The 25,030-nt window shown below is 44.3% G+C and overlaps 1 long non-coding RNA gene across 1 annotated transcript; it reads left to right on the plus strand.

Annotated features, from left to right (window-relative positions):
- Window positions 1-8,662: 8,662 nt before the first annotated feature.
- Window positions 8,663-16,792, plus strand: LOC110359775 (uncharacterized). Its single transcript, XR_010471887.1, has 3 exons — window positions 8,663-9,738; window positions 13,403-13,624; window positions 14,975-16,792. It is a non-coding gene; the product is annotated as an uncharacterized LOC110359775 (long non-coding RNA).
- Window positions 16,793-25,030: the final 8,238 nt, after the last annotated feature.

Here is a 25,030-nt window from a genome sequence, read left to right on the forward strand (position 1 = left end):
GTAGGATATTTATCTTAGAACTGTTCCAGTACTCTTGAGTACTAATAACATGAAAACTGAGATGCTGGGAGGATTGGTATATAACACAGTCCAAGAGTTTTGCCTGCCAAGCAATAACACTTGGAAATAAAGACAAAAAGTAATACAGTAACCTGAACAACAGCTTCAAAATGATGGAAAAGCATCATCACAGGTAGCTACCTTTTTTTTTATTTTTATTTTTATTGTGGCTGCAAAGAACTGGCAGACTTTTATTGTCAATAAGCAAAATGGTTTGGCATTTTACTTCTCATCCCTGAGACTCCACAAAGGAAATGCGGATTTTGTTGTGAGCCAGTTTTCAGTGGCAGGTGTTTGGTTGGAAGTCAGGTCTGCTTTCTGGTAGTACGTAGCTTGAATTCCTTTGTTATCATTCCTTGCCCTTTTCAGTCCTCTGTTTGGTCATGGAAGCTGGAAGCTTATGCTTCCCAAAGGACAGTTGCACCGTGTAAAGTAGTAATTGGTCTGATGCCAATACTGACCGAATTATTTCACAGCAAATGGTCCGACTATTGGTAAACTGAGTTTTCCACCCTCGCATGAATCTAGTCTTCTCCCATCATGGAAACTGTTCAGTTATGAAAGTCCTTAGCATTCCCTCTGTTTGGCATGTTAAGTTTACATACCAGCTTCTGGGCTGTTGATGCATTTTGCACCAAAGGGTCAGGCGATGGAAGAACAATCTTTGCAGTGGAAAAAATGTGGAACTGCAGAAGTTTATTGTATGTTCATTTGAGTAGTCTGCCTTTCAGATAAACTGCATCACTACAAGTATACTGGTACTTGAAAAAGAGTCCTTGGATAACCTGCACAGAAGCTGAACCACCAGAGGTGCTACTTCAGAAAAGCAGATGAAGGTATCAGACTCGGTGCAGCGAAACACTTCTGGGGTAAGCAACCCCTTGTATTGTTCATATATGTGTCCATACTGTTTCTGGATCACAAGTCTTTGTTATTTTATTAGAGATAACATGGCTTGTATATATGAAAAAAAAAAAAGTACATTTTTAATTGGGTAAGACCTACTTCTCACTCAAAGGGCTTATTTCCTTCTGCTCCCTTACTCTAAAGAGCCTTGCTGAGAGTCTATCAGCCATCTAGGACAAAATATGTTTTGCAAATATGTGACCAGCTTACACAAATCAGCATAATTCCATATGCTTTGATAGAGCTACAACTTAAGCCATTGAAGGATCTAACTCCTTGGCATTTTCTGTAAAATAGATAAACTCCAAAATTTGTCATCAGAGAAGAAATACTTCTAGGGATAACATGTCATTACTCTCCCGTGTTATTTGCCATACCTTGCTGAAGCCACTTGTGCAAGACCTTTGTGTTTATCTTTTTGGTACCTGGAGATAGGAGCTGCCTGTCTTTTTCAAAAATGTTAGTATTGCCTACACACAAGAGAAAGAATCCACACTGAAGTTAGTTCAAAGTTTGTAGTTCAAGAGGAACAAACCAGTTCTCTTACGACCACTCTTTGAACGCTGACCTTTGCTTTTTTGTGTCTCTAAGTCACCAGAAGCTTCTCTTTCCAAAAGCAAAACAATGCTTTGAGAAGTTCAGTGTAAATGATGTCATGACTATAGGGGTTGAGGTGTGATCTTTGTTGCAGTAAGTCCCTCTTGCAAATGTCTGATAAAACCAGAAAGAACCTGGAACTTATTTTACAGATTTTTTGAGAACTATAATTCTATTCTTGCTATGTTATTATCTGTGAGAAGCTTTTTCGTTTTTAATTCCATAAAGATCTATCACTATATTATCTGAGCAGCTAAGTACTCAGATTATGTAAGTTGAACATAATAGGATGTCTGTAAAACTTTGCTGCTTACAGCCTTGGAAATTTCTACATTGCTCTTCTACAGTGACTCAGCTGCACATCTCCCATATGATCTAGGAGAATGGGTGGTGGGGTGGGATTTCCTTCCTTTGAAGGAGTGTAGCATGGTCCTCAGGTTACAACCTCAGCTGCAGCCTTGCTCTCCTCCCGCATCCCCTGGACTTCTCTGGGCAATCTAACTGTTGATCCGCAGATGCTCGCTGTAGTTCCTGTTACGTATTTCAGTCCTGTCCTTCCAGGAATGTTTACTTTGTTTTCAAAGCAATCCACCTTTCGATTTGCACAGCAGGAAAATTTGCGTATTGCACCAGATAGCAACCTCAACATGTACTTTCGCAGTCTGTTTCTTCTAGAGGATATTTTTGGCCCATAAGTGATGTTTCAAGAATAATTCTACCAGTACTATTTTTATGATATGCATAGCTTCACGGTGCATTACTAACCATATGGCTAAGCACAGTACATGAAGCTACATGGCAAGGTTTACTGCCCAGCAGGAATGAGAAGCATGTATTTTGGATAGATCTGTATAGAAGAAAAAAAAAAAAACATTCAACTTCAAAGGTATAGGACCTTTATTTCTTCTCTTGGTTTTGAATGAGGTTCAGCATCATCTCCCTTGGAAACTCACTGCAATAATGTGGGCTCAGAGAAGCTGTTTTTACTTTGCCTTGCTGATGACAGGAGATAAAATGCAGAGGAGTAAATTCTGCCATTCCACCTGGCTGCTACAGGTTGCACCTACTGCACACAACTACTGGTAGGTCTCTGAGAAGTGTTACTGATAGCTAGATTTTATTTGGGGAGGGGTAAGAGCTCATGAAACAGTATGGCTCAAGGAATGACTAATGAAAGCTTTATGATGAAATTCATGTCTAAGCCATGTCAACTGTGACCGAAAATTATCATTGGGGTGCTCTTTGACAGTCTAGGGTGAGTGAGCAGATGCCCTGAATCCAACTTGTTGTGGAGATGTGTCTTCAATGTAAAATCCAGTAACTCCATTTGTATCAATTAATGTCAGTGGGGAAAACCACAAATGGTGATGTGGCATGGTGGTGAGCTCTTACCCCTCAAGTGGCTTCTCCCGTTTAGAGCTGGGCCATTCGATGAGGCAGATGATATTGCTGTTACTTTGTGTTTTTCTCTTCTGTAGATAAATCATTCCAGTCAGATGTATACACACAGCTGTGTTTTGTGTGTTCATGCAGAAATGCAGACTCTCCAGTTCTCTCAGGAACAGTCCCAGCTACTCAACTGGGACTACAGTATCAATACAGGCATCATAATATTTAGGTGGGCTTCCTATGCAAATGTCATGGGGAGTCCCCTGTGTGACTGTAATATTCAACTCTACCAAAATATCCTTCTTTAGCTCCTTGATCCAGGTCCCTGGCGTTTACAATGCTTCATGGGTATCTTTGCTCTTCCTGTGACACCAGCAGCTCCTGTATAATCTCAGATCACTAGTTACACACTTAAGTCAATGTGGAGGTTTCATGTAGCGTATTGACTTGGTAGCACTCAGTAAAATTACCTGCTGCCTCCGTATGCCAATGATCACATCCCACTTTCTGTAAAGCAATGTCAAATTTCCCCATTTCTGCCACAAAGCATTATTTCCCCTGAAGAAGAACAAACTCCACCTTTTGGGCAGTGTTGCAAACGAGGCAAGACATGCTCAAGGTGAAGGGGGTGCAAAAGGGATGTTTGTTGGTTTTGCTCTGGGCAGCCAGGAGGCAAGGCGGGAATTGGGCAAATCAGAACTTTAGCCCTGGCTCCAATAGCGATTTTCTGTGTGGCCTTTTGTAAGCTCTCTCATGTTTCCACCTCATTTTGCCCAAACCTAAGATGGAGTTCAAAATCATCACTTCTCTAACACCTCCCCCTCCCCACACACATGGAGTTGTGAGAAGGTTTAATGTTTATCTCAGAGGCTTTGAACAGTATCATACGTCCATGGAATGTATACGGACATTCAGACCCCAGAATGAGCTTTATAAAATCATCAGTGAAGGAAATGGCATTTATATTAATCATAAATTTGGGATTGGAACAGAATACATGGTTAACAAACCTGCAAAACAAGCTTCGTTCCATTGGCTTGATCTGCTTTATAGTTCTATTTGTGTACATGGAAGTGATGTTCAGTCTTTAAATGAGTCACAGGACTAGAAGAACAAAAATATTTGATGGTAACATATAGCAGCAAAACAATTACTCTTTTCTTTCTGACAAGCATGATAACCTGAATAGCAAGTTAGAGCTAGAGGTCTAAGCTGGTAGTTTTTTTCCATGTATCAGGGATTTTCAATCTGCTTGCAAGACAGGGAAACAGAACTGAAATGTCGTAACAGTAAAAAGACAACACTAGATCAAACAATAAAATCAAGCATGCCCATTAGGATACAAGTATTTACACTCATGAAGGCTCTCCTGGTCAGTGAGTCCGTGCAGTATTCTCACACAGTGCAGCCTTGTCTAGCAGCTTTCTGTACCTTTATCCAGAGGAGACTCCTTTCCACCCTGCTTGCTGCATTGCACCACTGATTTAGTGAAGACATCATCCTCATAAGGATGCTCTTCTAACTCACCTCTGAAATCCGCTTGCTTTTCTCCTTTGACAATTGGGTTTAAATGTGCTGCAGCAAAGTACTCATCCTTAGCAGTTGTATGGCTTTTTAAGTGATAAACTGCATTAGCAAATTCCTTATTAGATAATCTATCAAATGAGGTCATACATAATTTTAGCAGTCTCATCTTGATTTATAGCATGATCGCAGCAAATTACGCATACACAAACCAGCATGCAGACTGTCAAAGTCAGGTATTTTAACTCTGCTAAAAAAGCTATTTCCAGGTCAGCCCAGTGGTCTACTGGTAGCACTATGCATCTCCATAGCTCGCCCAGTTTGAATGACAGCCCTCAAGCTCACCCCTTACTTTTTATTAGGACTGACAAGAGTTCAAGGTGGCAGTTTAAATCCTTGCTTTGTCCCTCCTAAAAATAATCTTTAAGGGTGTTTATTCTGACAGGTTTTCCATACTCCCCTTAGGTAGGGGCACAGGCTCCCTGAAAGGGTAAGCTGAGGTATGGGGAAACTGGGTCTGCAGGGTGCTGATCTGCTCCCTGCCTCCCTTCTGTGTTCCCAAGGGAATGAACAGTGAGTTGGAGTGAATCATCAGGCAGCGTTGCCCACGACCGTCACAGCGTCTGCTTCCCGGTCCAGGCAGCTCAGGCTGGGAGAGGCTCGGTCGCCTGCACCCACAGGCACGGGAGGAGGCAGCGCTCCATCTCCTACGGCCATCTGCATTGGGAAGCTGTGCCACCTGCCTCCCCACAGGCAGAAGTGATGAAATTCAGGGGAAAGGGGAGGGAGCTTCAGGAACAAACACTGATTTTTGAACTGCACTTTGCTACTGCTGTTGCACTTCCACCCGCTGCAACCTGCATCTAGACCCGGCGCTGCAAGTAAGGGGGACACATGATTCCAGAAGGGACATGATTCCTATCTAGTCTTGCCTTCTCCTTCACCTGCTCTAACCTCACATTGGTATTTTTAGGGTGTGAAGGGGTCATCTGTATGTCTCTGAATTCAAGTTGTGTCTCTCCCACTGGACTTAAGACCAAACCCTGCCCAGGAAGGACAAAGCAGGATGGAATAAGATGTGTTCCTAAGCATCTCAGGTATCTACCCCTAAACTGTAAAACAAAAATTCATGAAAATTGGAATAAAACTTACCCCACATGATATAAGATTGTAGAGGCTTAACTGTCACCGCATGCAAACTTCTTGAAATGCTTAATACAAAGGCCTGCACGTTGTCTTTGCAAGAATATTCCTGGAGTGAGAGGCTGGAAGAAATCAAAGTCATTTATCAAAATGAGTAAGCAAAGGGCATGCTTGCAGTGGATGGCACTGATGTTTTGCACACCCTACAGTAATTTTGCCTAATCCTACTGAATGAGTTTTCCATGCATATATACATATGTATGCCTATCTGTCATGAGTAAAATTTATTGTATCCTCAGTTGACAAACTGTGTGCAGTAGATTGCAGCAGGGCTTGAGGAAAGAAACGTATGATCCAGACTAGGAGTAGGGCACAGGACCTCCCTTCAGAGCCCATCAGCTGAAACAGCAACTGCACCTCCTCCCCACAGTGGTACCAACACCAGTCTGGGGTCCCTCTCATCTGCCCTCCTTTACCCCTGTCAGGAGTGGCTGAAGATGCAGCAGAGAGGATGATGAGGAGGGGTTTGTTTCTTTGGGGCACAAATATAGGGTGAAAAGTGGGTGAGGGAAGGAGCGCCTGGGTTTTGCCAGCCCTGCAGTGAGGCCATGCCACAGGATGGAGATGGGTGAGGGGGCAGGACTGGCAAGCTTGCTGCAGAAGGGGTGAAATGCCCCCCATGTGCCTGAGGATGTGTGCCGAGGAAGGGCGGGGGGCTCTGCAGACACTCCTGCAGACCCTGCGGTGCTGCCATGCAAACAGCAGCCTCTCACCCGGGTCTGCACTGCAAGGGCAGATTACTCAGCCCCTGCTCAGCAGCACTGACCTACACTGTACCTGAAGCAGGGCAAAAAGTTCCCCAAAGGTCCTGCCTGCTCTCCTCGCTGCTCTGGCCCCCAGACAGGGACCCCCAGGTGGGCAGGGGAGGGGACACAGCCCTATCTCCCCATCTGTGGGGGCCTCTCAGGGAACAGCTGTCCCACCCCCTGGGCTCCATGGGGTGATGGGGGCCCCCCAGCAGCAAGCAGCCCCAGGTTGGCCCCTCCTCTAGACCTGCCTCTGCAGAGGTGTTTGCAGCCATTGGCACTGGCGCTGCAGAGCCGGTTGCCTGGCAGCACAAACGCGTCCTCTTCCCCATGACAAACATCATCTCCATCGACCCAGACCACCTCCCGTTTCAAATGTCTGCCCAAGCCAGAGAGCCCAGCAAGGGAAAACACGAGTTGAGCAAGCCCTGTTTCATTATTTGGGTGATGCAGGGACTCTTGCGCTAAGCTGCTGCCCCACAGGTGAATTCATCCAGCACTGTAAATGCAATGCCGTTGTGCTCGGCAGTTCAGCTCGAATTAGCACCTAAGAGAACAAGCCTCCTTAAAGAAACATATGCTAATTGGAATAAATGAATATTTAGCTTTCTGCAAAACTGTCAGAGCAAAAGTAATTGTGAAGCTATGCCCAAGGTCTGCCTTCTTTTGCCTGGGTCTTCAGTTCCTGCTGAAAGCATGTTAATATGTTTGATGCACTGAAAGAAGGCAAAGCGTTGCATCTGACAGCACAGAGCTGCTCTGGGTCTCTGTGGCTCCTAAAGCGTGTGCAGCATGTTTATCTGCTCCCAGCTTGGCACTCAGCCTCCGAACATGCTGCTGCACCCAGCCGCTGTGCTGTAGTAACTCAGCTGCTGAATACTGCAGCCATCACAGGACTATGAATTTGAGAGACATAAAAAATACCAACTTCAGATGTCCATCTTTCTGAAAAGAAATAAAGCCCTTGAGTCAGGCACATTACCCACCAGCAGCCTACTGAAGAGAGCTGTCTTCTGCAGGGAGGTGGAGGACAGGAGGATGCCTGATGAGTGTAGCAAGGGTGAGGGAATGGAAGAAGAAGACTAACTACTGTGGCCTATCAGTCATTTTCTCAGTCTACTTTGAAACAGAAGATTTGTCCCAAGGAAGCTCAAGCAACTTGAAAGCAGGCACACCAGGTGCAGAAGCAGCTCTCTGCTGACTGCGACTGCTTGACATGATGTGGGAATGGCATCATGCCATCAAGGAGCTGCAGCTCCATTCTCTGCAACATCAGCATCTACCCTCCCCACCTCGGGTGATGACGATGTTTCCAGGGAGCCACAGCTGGGCTAAAAGGAGAGGGACAGATAGCGGTTACAGGGAGGCATATGGTACAGGAAAGTGCAGCTTGTCTGCTTTCAGGTGGAGAAGGAAATCTCTGGTGGGTGCTGCACAAGAGGAGCTGCCCCTGCACAGTGGGCCGGGGTATAGCTGTTGCAGTTGAGAGTAGGGTGGGGAGGAAGGGCTGCTATTTAATTGCCAGCCCTCGTTCCATCAGCAAATACAAGGACGAGCTGTCACTGGTGTGGAAGGTAGCAGATGGCCTAATTGTGAGATTCTCCCTTGCAAGAGCAAAATAATATACTGTTTTTAACATCTTTGCCTAGAGCTGAGTGCTAGCTTCAGATACTACCAAATACTGTATGGAGGCACATTGTGCCAGAAATGTGCTCTAGTGATAATCAGGAGAAAACTGTGCTTGAAGTGACATTTAAAAAATAATCATTATTATGGCCCATTGCTGTTAGTCACACATCCCAAAAGCTGATCTGGCTAATAGAGCTTTCCAAAGCATCTTCTACTCAACATATCATCTGGAAATTATGCCATCATTGTGTTACTGTGTCTCACCTTGTAACCACCAGGACACTGTCTATGTATGCATACCATTTTTCATCTCTTCTCGGGGGAAAATAATTCTGTCTTCTCATTTTTCTCATGCTGCTTCAGCTGGTTTCCTGCAGATTCTTGTCTCAGCCATTTGCTGGGGATCACAGGCCTCACTTTCCCCAGAGACGGCTATGAAGCATCACCATCTCATCTCTCCTTGTGCGAAGCCCCCGATGGCAGCAGCACCACCGCAAAGGTCTGAGCTGCCCCATAACAGCAAAACACGCTGCAAAACGCCAGGCCTGCAAGCAGACAGCAAAGCTCGCCTGAGTCACACTAATATCAGGTGCTTGAAACTTTATATTGAAGATGCAGGGTCGTTACTGGTGAGTCGTTATGGCAGGTGCATTTTGTCAGCTCCAGCTCTGACCTGAAAACAGGGGAGAGGGCAGAGCCTCTCTCAGCTGGGCCAGGGAAAACTCTGGTAAGGACTTCTGTGGGAGATAGTTTTTTACTAACCTGTAAATCTGCTTATTATTACTTATCAGTAAGTGCAAAACCCAGGCCAAGGATCAGCTTGTTCTGGAATCAAGTGAATGCTCCGTTTCAGGGTAACAGCCCTTTTCATGTTGATTTTTTTTGCAGGTTGCTGGATATACTTTTAAGGACTTTACCTGCTGAGTATACTCTTATGCTGTCTCTTCCTGCTAGTCCTTTAAACTTCATTATGTGGAGGTTTTTTTATAAATAAAAGAGATTTAATGCATTTTCTATACGTTTTATCTCCTAAAGTATTAGGATGTATTGCATCTTCTTTAAATCTACCTTTCCCTTACTGTCCATCTTCAAAAGACTCTTAACCATGTCACAGATGCCAATGCTGCAGCGGTCTGTCCTCCCTCCTCTCCTTTTACTTTCTTGCCCCCAGTTTGCTCACAAGTCTGTTGCTAAAAATCCCACAGCTGTGACACACCAGCCTATCTCTCTCAAATCCCACTGATTTCATTTCTCTCTCAGCCTCCAATTAAATCTCCCTACCTTCCCCTTCAAGGCCTTCTGTAATGTTACTTAGACCTCGTTCCTCCCACTCTTCCTCCTGCCTGTACTCCCCCAGTCATCCCTCCTTTTGCTCATTTTATCTCATTTTTCGATGGTTCGATCTTGTTTTTTTTCTTCACGCTCCTCTGATACCTCAATCCATCTCGCACTTTCTATTAGTCAAACATTTTTCCCCCTCATTCTGTGAACCTGGCCTTAAATCCCGTTTTCTTCTTTGCTAGCGATAACATCCCGTGTGCACTCACGTGCGGTTTCCGGAGCTGTTGCCGCATGTGGTTTTCCTGGAGTGCATGTTCTTCACACCAGGAATTTGTGGTTCTCCTATAGTGCACATCCCATAGATACAAACACACAAGAGGCTTTTGAAGAGCAGCGGTCACTGGTAAGTAACCATCCATTATCAATCCTGTTGCTTATACGATATACAGAAAACTCTAAACCTTTCCTAGCTGGGTAATAAGAGGAATATTTTTTTATGTTAATGTGAAGGCACGTTTTGGACATTCTAGCTAGGTAAATGCATTAAAATGCATGTTGTTTAAACTTATGGCAGCTTAAACTTCCTGTAGGCAGCAAAACAATTTGAGGAACACAAATAAGAAGCAGGCTGTTAGAAGAGGTTTTGGGTCCCACTTTGCTATATTGCCTTGCACTACGACATCATCGCTGGCTGCGTTCAAGTTGCCTTTAACATCTTTACATTCCTGCACGTGACAAACAATAGAGACTAGTTCCCATACAGCGGAGGAAATATAGCAGCAAGTGTCTCGTGTCCATTTCTCAACTGTCATCGAATAGCTTTTATTCATGGCATTGCACAAGTGTCAGCCAACTGGCAAAGGCAGCCTATATTAAAAATGTTGGGGATTATTCATGTCAACAGACACAAGGGAGCTTTACTCAGTCAGTGGATCTGCCCTAGCAGTGGTATGAAAGTGCAGCAGGTTCTGTAGAGCAATCTCAAATCTGAATAACTTCAGAAGGAGGCCAACAGCTGACTGTCACTTCTAAGTACAATTAAAAAGATGCACCTAGTGCAGTTAGGCGAGAACTTGGAATAGGTGAGAGGTTTAACAGTGTGGATAGATAGAAAAAGCTATACCGTAAGGATGTTGTGTAGAAAGACTAAAATGATTTTTTTTTAAAGGCTCATATTGGAGATGGTCTGCAGGTTGTGAGCTGGTGGTGGCTTCTCAAGTTTGCTTCTAATTACATAATTAGCTGATAGGTCCTTGGCCTGTTTGACTGCAGGCATTTACTGCACTATTTGGAATTATTTCCATTGGCAAGGTGATTTGTCTTTTATGGACAAGCTGTGATTTAGAAATGGATTAATTCTTTCTCCTTTTAAAAGATTAAAAAAAAATCCCTGCTTAACTGAGAACACCTTTTATTAAATTTGTGAGAACATTAATAGAAAAAAAAAATAAGATGAACACAAGAGGTAAAATTGCTCACCTTAAAAATTTTAGGTAGAGGTGGAAAATGACGCAGGTTTCAGATGTCTCAGGTTAATCGTTAAGGGCAATTCCTTGACCAGGTATTTCACTCCCACTGTCTTTGCAGAAGTGTATTTTACTTTGTCATCTTGCATTTTTAATTGTTGCTTTTAAAACATATGGCCTGCTTCTTTTCCCCCTCAATTATTTTTGACTAGTTTAATTCTCTGATCTTGGCGATGTTATGTGGATATGAAATCAAGAGCAATTTAAGTGGAAAATAAAAAATTATGACACTTGCAAGTTATCATGAATAAGGTGACCTGATCTGCTCTGACACAGATCTATGTTCCACTTATGCTCTGGAAAACTCTGGGTACTATATTTTCGTCAAAACCTAATTTCTGTACAACTGTGTGATGCAGAAGGAACCCAACCAGCAAACCCCTCAGATGTATCCCATGGCATCTCCATGACAACGTATAGATGCACAGTGCGCTATATGCTTTGTTATCAAGAGACTAACTGCTCCCAGATTTTTCCCACGTCGAGCTGAAAGGCAGAGCGACCCACAGGGTGAGCTGGCTGCAGGGGATGGTGCTGGGATTTAAATGTGGAAACCGCAGTTTGTGAGTCATGCAGGGCAAAGCAGAGGCAGGTGGAGCAGCCTCTCTCAGGAGGTGAGCCTGGCACACCAGCTTCCCTTGCTGGGCTGCTGGTCGGGAAAAGGAATGGGCACTGGCAGGTCTCCAACGTGTCTGAAAAGTCACGCGGAGGACCTTTGCAGGGTTCTCAAAGTCTTCCTGAAAGGCCGTTATTGTGACTTACCAGCAGAGCGAGATAAGAACGGAAGGTAATTTGGGTTAATGAGTTATCCTGAGAGGTGCTGGTTTGTTGTTGGTTTTTTGTTGTTTTTTTTTCTTTTCCTGCACACACAGAAGGAAGGGAGAGCGAACCTCCTCTCTCCTCAGTGGAGAACTCTGAACTCTGCAGCAAGGTGCAACATGTTCACTCTCCACTCCCTGGCAGCATGTAGGCAACATGTAGCCAAGGATTTTCCCAGACGGATGATCCATTCCTCACTGGCAAAGGATAAGACAAGGACAAACAAAATGAACCTGTCACTGACCCTGTGTGTGTGTGTGTGTGTGAGTGTCTGTGTTTATCTTCCCTTTGGTAGTACCCAGTGCTTATTGCATTGGATTTCACAGCTACCTAAGTTTCATGTTCAACCAAACAATAAATGTTGCCATATCGTTTACTTGCTTCCCGGAGCAATTAGGAGCAGGATCTTGGGTCAACGAGCAGTCCCCTGGGGTCAGGAGATTGGCTGTTTCCTTTGGGCTGTTCTGCAGAGGGACTGACCTCGTACAGCCGCAAACGCCATGCCGGCTCTGCCTTAGGCGCTGGCACTGCAGTGCACCAGCTCCCTGAAGCTGGAGTTTCAGAAGTGTGGTAAAGATGTACCGTCTGGGATAGCTGAACAGCGATAGATTCAGTAAATCCCCCCCTCTTGGCTTTCTTCCTAACCTGCCCTTTCCTCAGCTCCTTCCCCCAGCGCCGGTGTGGTTTACACCACTTCATTGAAGGGTGAGCAGGCTCTCGCCTTGGTGGCGGCGGCTCTAGCAGAGCAGCTGAAGTGCTGTAATTTCATACTCCAGCTGACGGTGCAGGAACTTGTTCCTCTGCCTGTCCCCCAGCGTGGACACGGCCCTGGCAGGCGCTCTCGGCGTAGTCGGTGGAGCTGAGTTAGTGTTTGCAGTGGTCAGGAAACAGACCTACTATAAACAAGGCTCTGCGTGTGTCACCGCCCGAGTAGAGGTTGGCCTTTTTATACTTGTTCCTGACTTCTAGACTGGTGAAGTCCTCTTCTGCACTCCTACACCCCTCTAAGTAAGGCGCCTCAGGCACCTTACCTCCACGCTCTGCTGCTCAGCTTTTCTTTCTGAGAAATGGAGATAACAATGTTGACCTTCTTGGTAGAGCACATTCTCATTTTTTTTTATGAGACATGCTACATAAAAGCTGATTGTTAGGTTTTGTTCAGCTATAAAAAGTCCTCAGCTTAATAGTGAGGCATGCTGTGTTATCAGCCATAAAAAAAAACCCTTACACTGATCTTTAGCATTTAGGGACAGACCTTTGTTCTGCTTAATTACTTATAATCTTTGGAGTGGTGTGGCCTGGGTTTGGCTTTTTTTTTTTTTTTTGCTTGTGTGTGTATGTATTGTGTACATATGGTTGACTTCTGCTTCTACTGGGGCCAAAGATCACTTGGTTTAGCTTATACAGATGTCAGTTGGCATCAGCCGAGTAACTGGCCTGTGATCTGCTATTCAGCATATTTCCTCTGAAATACAAGGGAAATTGGTTTGCCAACAGACAAGAAACATAGCAAGAAACCATTGAACCAAAAAGGACAAAAAGAAGGACTATGATCCCCAAGAAATAATCTGCCTTTCCTTCAGCATACAGTCTATGAATGTTTTATGCTGACAGCCAGAGCTTGTTCATTTGTTGCAGACAGTGTTTTCGTTTACCATAATAAGACATACTTCCCTCTGTGTATCCTCTGAAGAAGAAATGAAATTCCTTTTTTGTCCACAGGGCAGCTGAAAGCTTTGTCTCCAGCCTGGACAGCACAGTGCAAGGATGACAGAGTTGAGGAGTGCCCAAGTTCACAGCAGATGGCATCGGGGCACAAAGGAACCCTGAAGTCTTTGGCAGGTTCTTATTCAACAGCATTTCCACTGCCGTGTCTAGCTACACACGTCAGGAAGATGTAGACAGACAAAAAGCCATCCGAGATAACACCAGTTCAAAGTCAAGGTAATAGCAGGAGCGGCAAAGTCAACCCCGAAATAGTTCCCAATGGCCTAATACCTCTGTTTCTGAAAAGCAGTGTTTGGAAATGACAGCAGGCTGTACGAAGTGTGGGGAGCCCCTGGTGCTGGGCTGGATGATACTGGAGCCTTGGCTCTGCAGATACAGTCTCGGGTAGCAGCAGCAGGGGTGGGACAGCACGTAAAACAATGATCGTTGAGTTTAGAGTGTTTCAGAAAGGATTCAGTATATCCTGCAGGCTTGGGCTGATGTTCTTGATGGATGCCAACCATTCAGGTGAGAAAAGAATAATTAACCATTCTTCCAGATACAGTTAACTGACCGAATTGAAACTGGGCAGGCTCCACATAAGGCTCTTCATGAATCTGAACCGAGCAGTGGGATGGTTGGTCTGGGGGCTAATCTACCCATTAAGGTAGAGATCAACGTGAAGGCAGCAATTTCTTTGAGGGCATAGAAGAGAGACAGAAACAGGACAGAGCCAAGAACGCTCAGGTGTAGCTGGAGGAGCACCCAGCAGTGTGACCCCAGACAAAAGCCAAGGGGGGGATTTTGGGTACTGTGCTTTCAAGCAAAAGACATTTGAAATTGCAAACACAACTCCTTGCTTCTTGTTTGGCCTTTGTTTTAAAAGTTCAAGGGCAAAAGGCTTTGTGCATTCAGTGTTAATCAAGAGCACTGATATAAAGAATTACCCAGCTTCATCAGCATCCTCATCCCAAAGGAATCAACCCAAAATAACCACCATCCCAAACTGATACAGGCTGAAAATAATAATGGTCTATATATTTCTTAAGAAAAAGTTATTTTTATTTTAAAGACTTTGGTGATAAATACATGCAAAAGTTGAAGACAGAAGAGGTGGATAGACTATTATTCTCCAATCATTTCCATTTTGAAGCCTTACTTAAGGAATGCTAATTTTAAATGAGATGTTCTTCTGATCATTTCTACAATTGAGAGGATGTAAATTCACATTTGTAATGAATGCTTTTTAAATATTTGATTGCAGTAATCCAAATGATCCTTTTTAATATCAAGGACAGAGCTGGTACCTATTTTCTGAAAACTGCTTTGTGCAGCATACTCCATGCAGTTAAAATTTTTGGAGAATGGTTTTAGAAGACACAGCTCTTTGGTAGGAGAGTCCTGGTGGCTGGAACAGGCTCCTCCTGCAGACAGAAAGCTGGAAGGCCACAGAGCTAAAAGTCACACGTTCCAGGTTCTTCATATTTTGCTCTAATAATATTTTACTGCATTGTTCTAACCTCAAGCATCGCCTGTTCAGACTTCAAAGAATAAGTTGTGCTCATTTTACCTGTCTCTTCTTTTTAGCTTGCACCTTACCCTGTTGTCAGAGGTGGCAGAATAAGAGCTAAAGAATAAGACCGGTTCCCACACTTCCATCCAGTTGTGCCTTCTCCAGCCTGAAAACAATCTTCTTTAGCCTCACAAGGTACATCTGATTGGCTTCCTATCCTCAAGCACATGAGTTTAAAACCCCACAGCCTTTGGAAAGTGAGATGAAAACTTCAGTTCTCATGACTGTATATATGAAAATCCTGGGAAGAGAGTTTTGGAGGGCTTTTGACCAATGCAATTTGATGTGATAAAAATACTTAAAACAATTTAGCTTTTGTATGGTAATTCCAGGCACTGAGAGTCAGTGAGAACATGTAAGAAATGCTATTTGTTTCAATGTGTAATATGAATAATCATCATTATCTACATTACAGAATAGGGAAGAAGACAAAAAGCTGGTATTGTAGATAGGTTGGTAATAATGGACTGTTCATAACAGGAATATTTTTATTTGTTCCACACAGGAATATGTCAATATTCCAGTTGAGCAGAGTTCTAGGTCATATCTGGTTTTTCTTAAGATTTATAAAGACATCAAGAATCAGATTTGCAGAAAAGCAGCGAAGCTGAGTGCAGTGCAGATGAGACTCGATGCTGTTCTCTGTGACATCTTCAGGCATCCTGAGCTGAAAGTTACAGCTAGCCAGGTGTCCCCTGGAAATACAGGGCAACTGTATACCTGCTGCCTTTATCCATTGCGGTGCTTTATCATTAATTGTCATTATTATGCTGCCTGCAGTTCATAGATACTGAAAGAATTTTAAGAGCAATATAATCGGAATAGGACTGGGAGCCAAATATTTCGCCTCTAACAGAGACTTGCTTCATGGCTTCAGACAGAATATCCACTCTCTCTTCATTTTCTGTGTAAATGAGGGCTAGGATTTGTGTTCGGTGGGATGTTATGAGATTAACTTTTTCTCATATGCATAAACTGTTTTTAAGGTAGAAAGTTCCAAGTCTTATTTCATGACAGCCTTGCAACTACAGTACAAAGGGAGCGGACCCTGTCTCTCCTCGGAAAGGGACAAACAGCTTGGAACTCAGCAAGTACTCTATCCAGCTAGAACAAATACAATTTTGCAGTTCATTGATTTCCATTTATAATGCCAAGTGTTATTTGATTTATTTTTTAAATATCTACATGCCACAACATTAACTTCCTTTTTTTCCCTTTTAAATGAAGTGTCACTGGCACGTGGTCCTCATTAGCCTAGAGATATTTTGGATAAGTTAGGACAAAGGCTCAGCAGTCAAAGAAAAGAGGGCCATTTAGGACAGTGTTGGTGATGCAGTCCCCAACTCTGCTCTCCTTATGTGAGAGAATTTAGAATTTTGGGGCATACTAAACTACTATATAGCTGCATGGACTGTTGTCCTGGTTCTGTCTGAGATAGAGTTAATTTTCTTCCTAGTAGATGGTATAGTGCTGCATTTTAGATTTAAAATGAGAAGAGAGTTGATAACACACTGATGTTTTAGTTGCTGCTAAGTAGTGTTTACACTAAGGACTTTTCAGCTTCTCATGTTCTGCCAGCAAGAATGCTGGGGTGCACAAGAAACTGGGAGGGGGCACAGCCAGGACAGATGACCCAAACTGGCCAAAGGGATATTCTATACCATATGATATCACACTCAGTATATCAACTAGAGAAAAGTTAGCTGGGAGGCCACTGCTTAGGAACTGGCTGTGCAGTCATTTGGCAGGTGGTGAGCAATTACATTGTGCATCACTTGTTTTGTATATTATTATTATTATTATTTTATTTAAATTATTAAACTGTTCTTATCTCAACCCATGGGTTTTCTCACTTTATTCTTTGGAGTCTCTCCTCCATCCCACTGTTGGAAAGGGAGTGAGTGAGTGGCTGTGTGGTGCTTCGTTGCCAGCCAGGGTTGTGTAGGGCAGGGTCCAACACATACATAGTTAGGGCCAGAGTTAAACATCTGGATCTTAGGTGTTTTTAATTGAGGTTTAATAAATAATGGTAGCATATATGTGAATGTTACTTGGGACACATTCTGTCATCCAGTGTGATTCTCCCTGCACTCCCCTAGCACTGTGTGGTGCCCGGCACAACACTGCAAGGCATCAAGCCAGAACCATCCTCCTGTTGAAAGGCTGATGCTGGGAGTGGATCCTGACATGGGGGCCTCTCCATGGAGTCTGGTTTTGGACCGTTTCACCAATTGGTCATGCCCCCTTCCAGCTTCCCTTTACCTGATACATGGGTCACTGTCACTGACAGTGGCCATGATTAAACAGCGGCTGCTGCTGCTAAATGAGTGGAGGAGTCTGAGGCAGATCGGCACAGGTGCCATTGCCTCACCTAGAGAAAGTGGGCTACTGGTGCCACCAGAGGCACTGGGAGAGGTGGGGATGGCTGGGGAAGGTGGAAGGAGAGAGAGGGAGTAGCTGCTCTTCAGAGGAACCATGCACTGATACTCTCTAAACTGTTAGAAGAAGCAAAGTTGATGCTGACAATAGAAACTATGCACAATACCTAGGAGGTGCAAAGAGAATTTGACCTATCGATGATTAAATATGGGGAAACTTGCTTTGTCATTGCTCACACTGACTGGTGCTTATGGGTAAAGGGAAGATCAGGTTGTCAGGCTGTCAGCTTCTATGAGCCCTAACTTCTCCCTGAGCGGGAGATGGCCCTTTTCCCAACAATGGCCCCAGCTCTTTCCGTTACAGCCAGTCAAGTCCAATGACATCAAATATTAATCTGGCACAGAACTTGGGCTGTCCGAGTACATTTTATAACCAACAGCATATCAAATTCTTTGGACTTGATGACAATCGCTCCTTTGTTGTCACATCAGTCAGTCACTTTAACCCAGATTCTTGGTCAATTCAAAGGAAATAAAAACAGTGCTTCAGAGAACTGACTGCTGCAAAAGTACTTTAAAAAAAAAGGAACAGAAGGAAGGCAGGGCTGAAACTCATCACAAAAGATCTCACCATAAAATCAGGAGAAGGCACAAGGAGCCTCAGATGACCTTGCAGCAAGAGGCTGTGCTGCTGTTTCGTGAATGGTTTCTCTGCAGGGGCAGACCTTGGACCATCCCGAATCTGTCTTTGGGCTCACAGTTAGTTTAGAGCCTTGGGCCTGATCTCTTTGAATAGCAGCATTTATGTTCTTTTTATAACAGAATTTCTGTCTGTATAACAGAAATTTCTAGCACTATGACAGCAGATGAACTTCAGAAATCAGGTTTTCCAGGTGGAGCAGGTAAAGGCAGGTCCAAGGCACCAGACCCTTCTAGTTGTTGTTCCCTGACCACAGCCCCCTGTGATCTGGCAGGCAGATGCCACCGTCAGAGGGATTCTGTGTCAGGCAGCTCCTGCCTACCTGTTCTCTAGCATCCAGAACTGGCATGATGCTTTGATCCCCTCAGTTCAAGAAGGACAGGGAACTGCTGGAGAGAGTCCAGCACAGGCCAAAAAAGATGATGGAGTGGAGCATCTCCCTTATGAGGAAAGGCTGAGGGAGCTGGGGCTCTTTAGCTTGGAGAAGAGGAGACTGAGGGGTGACCTCATTAATGTTTACAGATATATAAAGGGTGAGTGCCATGAGGATGGAGCCAGGCTCTTCTCGGTGACAACCAATGATAGGACAAGGGGTAACGGGTACAAACTGAAACACGAAAGGTTCCACTTCAATTTGAGAAGAAACTTCTTCTCAATGAGGGTGACAGACACTGGAACAGGCTGCCCAGGGGGGTTGTGGAGTCTCCTTCTCTGGAGACATTCAAAACTCGCCTGGACACATTCCTGTGTAACCTCATCTGGGTGTTCCTGCTCCGGCAGGGGGATTGGACTAGATGATCTTTCGAGGTCCCTTCCAATCCCTAACATTCTGTGATTCTGCGATCCACCTCTGACTTTGCCTGTTGAGTGTGCAAGGAAAAAACAGCTCTTAAGATGGTTAGCAGAGGGCTGAGCATACGAGCATAGCACATAAATGAAACCACTCCAATTAGTTGGGGGAAAAATTGAAAAAAATGAGAATAATTTTGCTCTTTTCTGTACAAGACTAAAGCCAGTGACAGAAAATTATAGCTTGATCCTAGATTATTCAAAGGAAGCAAAGAAATAAAATATAAGCTAAAGAATTATTCTTCCTAATAATTTGAACCAAAAGCAAAGCATATTAACATATGAGGACTGGAAGATCCAGAGAAATAGCTGGGAGGAAATAGCATGCCCGTGGTCTTGGGGGAAGATGTAGGAACTCAATTCAGTAATATACCTGGTGTGGTTCAAGAAAGGGAAACTTTCCATGCTGCTTTGGCACTACTCTGGACCTTATCATGTGTGGAAGAGATGGCTCAAGGAACAAGTAAGGAATTAAAAGAGGCTTTTTTAAATGTTCAGGGGCATTCTGCTGTGGAGTTTTTTTTTCAGAAGGTGTTTCTGAGTGGGCTGAAGTGGGAGAAAGTTTTGGAAACACAGTGTGATTGTTCTCATTTGCAGAGTCACCTATTAAACGATGCTTAGAGGCATAAGCTACCCCAGCTATGGAAAATAGAGAGCTTCAAGGTGTTTTCTTTAAGAGATCAGCATGCATGCTTTTAGGTGTCCCTCCAGTCCTTGGAAACCTGGTAAGAACCTGTGATATTTCCAAAGTTGACTACTAGTATCCAAGTCTAAGCTTTTTATTTTTAAGAACAAAAAGTCAGCAAGTAAAGCAAAAAATAGACTCCAACACGTTGCTTAACGTTGTGTCAAAGAATTTGTGACGTCATGCGAAAAGCTACTTCTGTGGCAATGGGAGTGCAAAGTCCAAATGCATTGCTAAAGCTTAGAAGTAATTACTGCCTGGAAGGCTTGAAAATCTTGTGTCTGTTCTAGTCAGTGTTCGAACACATGCGTGTGTGTGCACACACATGGGCCTTCTTAGCTGCCTGTTGGCTTTGGGGCAGCTTCAGCTGAGAGGACAAAGGCAAAATGAGCACAGGGATGGGAAGACCCTCTCAGTCCTTGATGATTTCATTACAGGAGTTTGCAGTATAGTAGTCAAGGCAGCAGTTATTCTGCAAATGGAGAGCTCTGGTCTAGTGCTGTCAGTCTCACACCCACTGTTCGTGAACACCTACATTCCCTTTAAAAATAAAATTGTAAGAGCTCTGAATACAAATGTGCGAAGGTTTTACTATTTAAAGGGACCTTCTGGAGAAACTATGTCAAATATGTAGCTCTTTCTAAAACGCCGGTGGCACCCAGGATCACTCGTTCTGCAACCGCTGCTTTCTGCAGCCAGCTGTCGGTCGCTGGATGAATCTCACACCCTGCGCAGGGCTGCCCCTTCTCCCACCCCCCGCCACACTCTGCTTCTCTACTGCTTGAGCAAAAGCACTTCCCAAAGCTGGGAAAGGACTGGAAATCGCCTGGGTTTCCAGCTGGCAACCTGAGCGGTTGCTGGGAGTGATTAAAGCCGGCGGCCTGGGGATGAGTGGCAGGAGGTGCAAGAGGCATCCTCGCTGCCTCCCAGCGATGCTCCCGAAAGGGAGAAGCAGCTGGAGGGAGAGCGCTGGCGGCAAATGCCACCCACCCCGGCAGCACAGCTTTCTGAAGCTCTGCCAGCTTCAGACAAGCACAGTTGCAAAGTATTCCCCGTCGTGAGGGTCGTGGAGGTGCAAGGGGAGCGGAGGGAGGGCGGGATGATGGAGGATGCCAGCGCAGGCGCTATGCCGGGTCTGCAGTGCCCCGCTGCAGGTTTGACCGCTCCTCTGCTTGCTGTATGTTGGCCAGTTTTAGTGGGCATTTTCACAGTTCTCATCTTCCTGGAGAACTGAGACGCCTTCTGCTTAGGCGTTACAGTTATTTAAAGGGGGAAAGCAGGGTGTTTGAACAGGAATGAGGGCATCAGGGCCTGAGATCCCCTTTGCCAGGTAAGCCGATAGCATGAATGGGAAGTTCATCCAGCCGCAAGGCATTAAATATTTCTGCTCTGACTTACGCCAGCTCCGAGCTATTGTCAGAAGAACCATTAGCTGCTTACATCAAGACATTAAGCCAAATCCTGGCTCCAGTGAGGTCAGTCATAAAAGTCAAATTGATTTCAGCTGCAACAGAAATTAGTCTCCTTGACAGTGGTCAGGAGGGAGGAGATAGGTGGCAGTTTGCTAGCACCTAACAGACAAGTGTAAGTTAAAATCACCCAATTTTGGGGACATATTGAAATTCTGTGTATAAGTGTGCATACACCACTGTGCCATGGGATTTGTGGCACTCAGAGACCCTGTGTTGGTAGCTACCGAAAGGGATTTCCAAACTTTTCAGCAAATACAGATGATTATTTTAGGAATGGAGGGACACGGACATCCTGGCCCCAGCTGTGTAGGACTGAGAGCGTCTAGTCTATCTCATATCGCTTAGCGCTGATATTCTGTTCATTTAATTACTCTACCAGACAGAAGTATTAAATGGTGTTTCAGAATTCTTTATTACAATATATGCTTTCCAGTAATTACCTCGCTCATTCTCTGATATTAGTGGGGGAAAAAACCCTCCCCCCGCGTATTCCCTGCCCGTAAGACTACACACCTCTTAGAAATGGATTTTGTTCTTTATCCTTTTTCCTTTGTTTGTTTCCAGTTGCATTTACATCAGTCTCAAGAAGAATGTGCAAATCTCTGTGAGTGCCCTTCAATGCACATTTACATTTTTCCCCTTGCTTTGAAGGAAACACACATGGACTACATTTTTTTTTTCTATTTGCTTTCTATTTCTCTGTAATTTTGCATTGTGACCACTTTTTAAACTTATTATTTTCAGACTTCCTCTATTCTGCACAAGTATGAAGTAAGTTACATTTTGTTCTATCCCGGACTTAAATGTTACATTCATCTGAAGTGTTTCTTAGATTACATAAGAAAATCTACAGTCTGCTCTCCTGTAGCAATTCAAGACTTAGATTTATTACAAACACTAATAGTAAATACTGCATCAATTTTTAGAGAATGATCCAATCTGCTTGTATTTCCTGATCTTTCCTTTCATTCCTTTATTATTATATGTTTTTGGCCTCTTAATTATTTCCATATGAAACAGCCTCAGTCAAAGCTGTTGCAACGAATAACGTCCATTGCAAAATGTCAGCATTTTGGTCACAGCAGATAACCAGGAGCTGGTTACTCCCTGCATACAGTAGTACTCATTAAGGACAAGTAATAAGTTCTGCGGTCTTTTAAAGTGAAAAGCGGTAAAGACCAAACATCACAGAAAAAAGGCAGCTTAGTAAATATGATTTCTGCCCTTTTAGCCAATAAGCTTGATCCCATTTTTTATTTCTGCACAGCCATAAAATTTTGCTTTCAGTCTAGCTAAAGCATATTAGAAACCAACTTAGCTTCTCTCCTGTGGACTGTGCTTATGATGTCTTTTGTCAAAAAACTTGGTGGGGGGAGCTTTCATGTTTTCAGTATTGAGGCTGCTTTATTGAAGTACAAATCTGAGCCCCTTCATCAAGGCAGAAAGCTCTGCTGGTTCTGCTGCATTTCCACGGCTTGGTACAGGGCTGGATGCACTTAACTGAGAGGTGTGAAGGAGGATCCTGGAAGAGATGGAAGCTAAATATATTCTTCTACAAGATTTCTGCCATTCCTCACTCCACCCCCAGATCTCAGAGACTACAATGGCTTATGCAGGGCTTTACATATGCATCGAATGGTGGAGGGAGAATTCCCACAGATATAGAGCTTTAGCCCAGTACCAATGCAGCACATGGCCTGAAATGGTGCTGGGGTGGGTTTTGAGGGAAAGCACTCCCATCATCACTTCCAAGGAGAGGTCCTACACAATTATCTTTAGGAAAGGACCCCTGGTTGGAAGGAGACTCTTCCCTGCACCATTGATATAGGCACCTGGATAAGCTGGAGAGGGGATGCAATCTCATCTCGAAATGCTGCACTTAGTCCTCCCTTTTCCCTAGCTCTAAGGGGCTTCCCAGCTGGGGGAGTTTCTGTTTTGAACCATCTTTGACACCCAGCTATCTGTAGGCACCACATAGCTTACAAGTCTCAAGTGCCATGGCTAGTCCTCCTGAGGCCAGGTGCCTGATGACATGCTTCCAAGCTTCTACCAGGGCATTGTCTTCTTTGCATTTAAGGAGCCCGACTCCATAAAAGCACAAAAGAGCAAACCAGAGTTTCCTCTCATTTGCCCCTGATTTTGTGCTTATGTAATTCCACTAATTTCATTTGCATGAGAACAGAAACAGATCCCTAGTCTCTTGGTAGAATGGATTTTGCAGGGCTACGATCCAAACCAGAAGGCCAAGCACGAGTCTGCTTCACATGCACAAACCACCACAGCACAAGTGGCATACAAACTGGTTATTTTATTCCCACTCTACGTTTTTATGCACGTTTATGTACATTGTATGTGATGGGATGCGGGCAGAAGAGAACAACAGCTGAGCAGCCCTCCCTCTCCCACACATGAAAGTTGTCTAGCTGACTGGTTTTATCTCCAGGTACACAAAAGGAAATTAAACCATTAGAAGGGATACCTCAGAGCTGTGAACTCCAAGAGGAAGAAGTTACTAGCAGTTTGACAGGTTTGTAAGTGAATTACTTATTTATGTAGCTCAATAGTTTTAATATTAATCACAGATGAAAGACACCAGGTAAATGCGCTTTGCAAACGCATGTGTTGCCTTCTCATTTACTCCAGAATGGCTCAAGTTAAAATTGCTCCTGCTACAGCCACAGATAATCAAGGCGGGAGAGCTGAAATGAGGAACAAATGAAAGCGAACCAAATTGCTTTTAGAAGTTTCAAATGAGCATGCTCTTGGAAGTGCTATAAAAGATAACACAAAAGAGCCAGCTAAAAATTGTGTCTCAAGCTCAATTTCGTGCAAGCAATCATAAATCTTAACTTCAGTAGCTTCGTGCTTGTCTGGGGGCACTGGACAAGCAAAAAAAAGTTGACCTCATCATCATGTGAAGTTTCCTATTCCTGTCCCGGGTTGTCATTGGTAAAAGCAGGCAGCAAGAATTCCAGCTGTAAACAGTGATGTGCTGCCAGTGTTTCAGCAACGGGAGCCCACATTTTTTCCCTTTCTGCAGCTGTAATGCAGCTTGTGCGTGAGAGGCTCAGTGGCTGCAGAGGAGAGGGCTGCAGACCAGCCCTCCCTTCATCTGCTTTTCCAGTGGGACATAAATGCCCTTTCCTAGACATAACTAGAGAGGGAGATGCTGTAGCTTGGCAAACAGACTTTGAGAGCCGTAGGGTCTTGTTTCTGTGCAACTGCTCACAGAAATAGGAGTGAGATGCCCTTGCCCTCTCTTGCAGCCACTCCAGCCACACAGCATAAAGTCATGCCTGCAGGTCTTGCACCCTCCTGAGTCATCCTCAGAGCTCATGGCCTTTGTCCAAATCATCCTCCTGGGAGAGAGGTGGGACACTCAGTTTTTAGGTGGCTGACCAAGGACCATATGGGTGGCACTGCAGCCCTTCCAGCAAGAAGATACTCCTGAAACGTGGGGTAAAATTCACCTCACCCCAACTGCTGTACCTTGACATCAGTGTGGAGCTGAAGGACCTGATGCAGCAGAACTATTAGTTCCCTTCCACCACATCTGCTCAAGGCGGCAGGCGTAGACTTCAGCATGCAGCTCCCACTCTTGCTTGTGGGATGGCTCCCTCAGATTTAAAGACATGGGGATTAGTGACTGGCTATCTCACTACCAGCCTGACAGTTTTCCTTGGTGCAGCTGAAAATGTCTCCAGAAGGTATAACAGGAGTCAACTGAATTTTTAAAGCATCATACAGACCATGTACATCAGATTGAAAAATACACTTGGTATCTGCTATCCTGTGACTGAAACAGCCAAAAAGAAAAAAAAGCTCTCGTTAAAGGAAATCAGAGAAAAAAAGAGCTTTGGAGAGAATTTCAGGGATAGCAACCCCTCTTTGAAATGTGTCCATGCATTCATCATCTTGGAAAACCTTGAAAATGTCTGTATTTTTTTTCTGCTTTATATCCTTAAAAGTATCCCACTCTTCTTTTT

Source organism: Columba livia, chromosome 3, assembly GCF_036013475.1.
Source record: "Columba livia isolate bColLiv1 breed racing homer chromosome 3, bColLiv1.pat.W.v2, whole genome shotgun sequence".
Classification (NCBI taxonomy): domain Eukaryota; kingdom Metazoa; phylum Chordata; class Aves; order Columbiformes; family Columbidae; genus Columba; species Columba livia.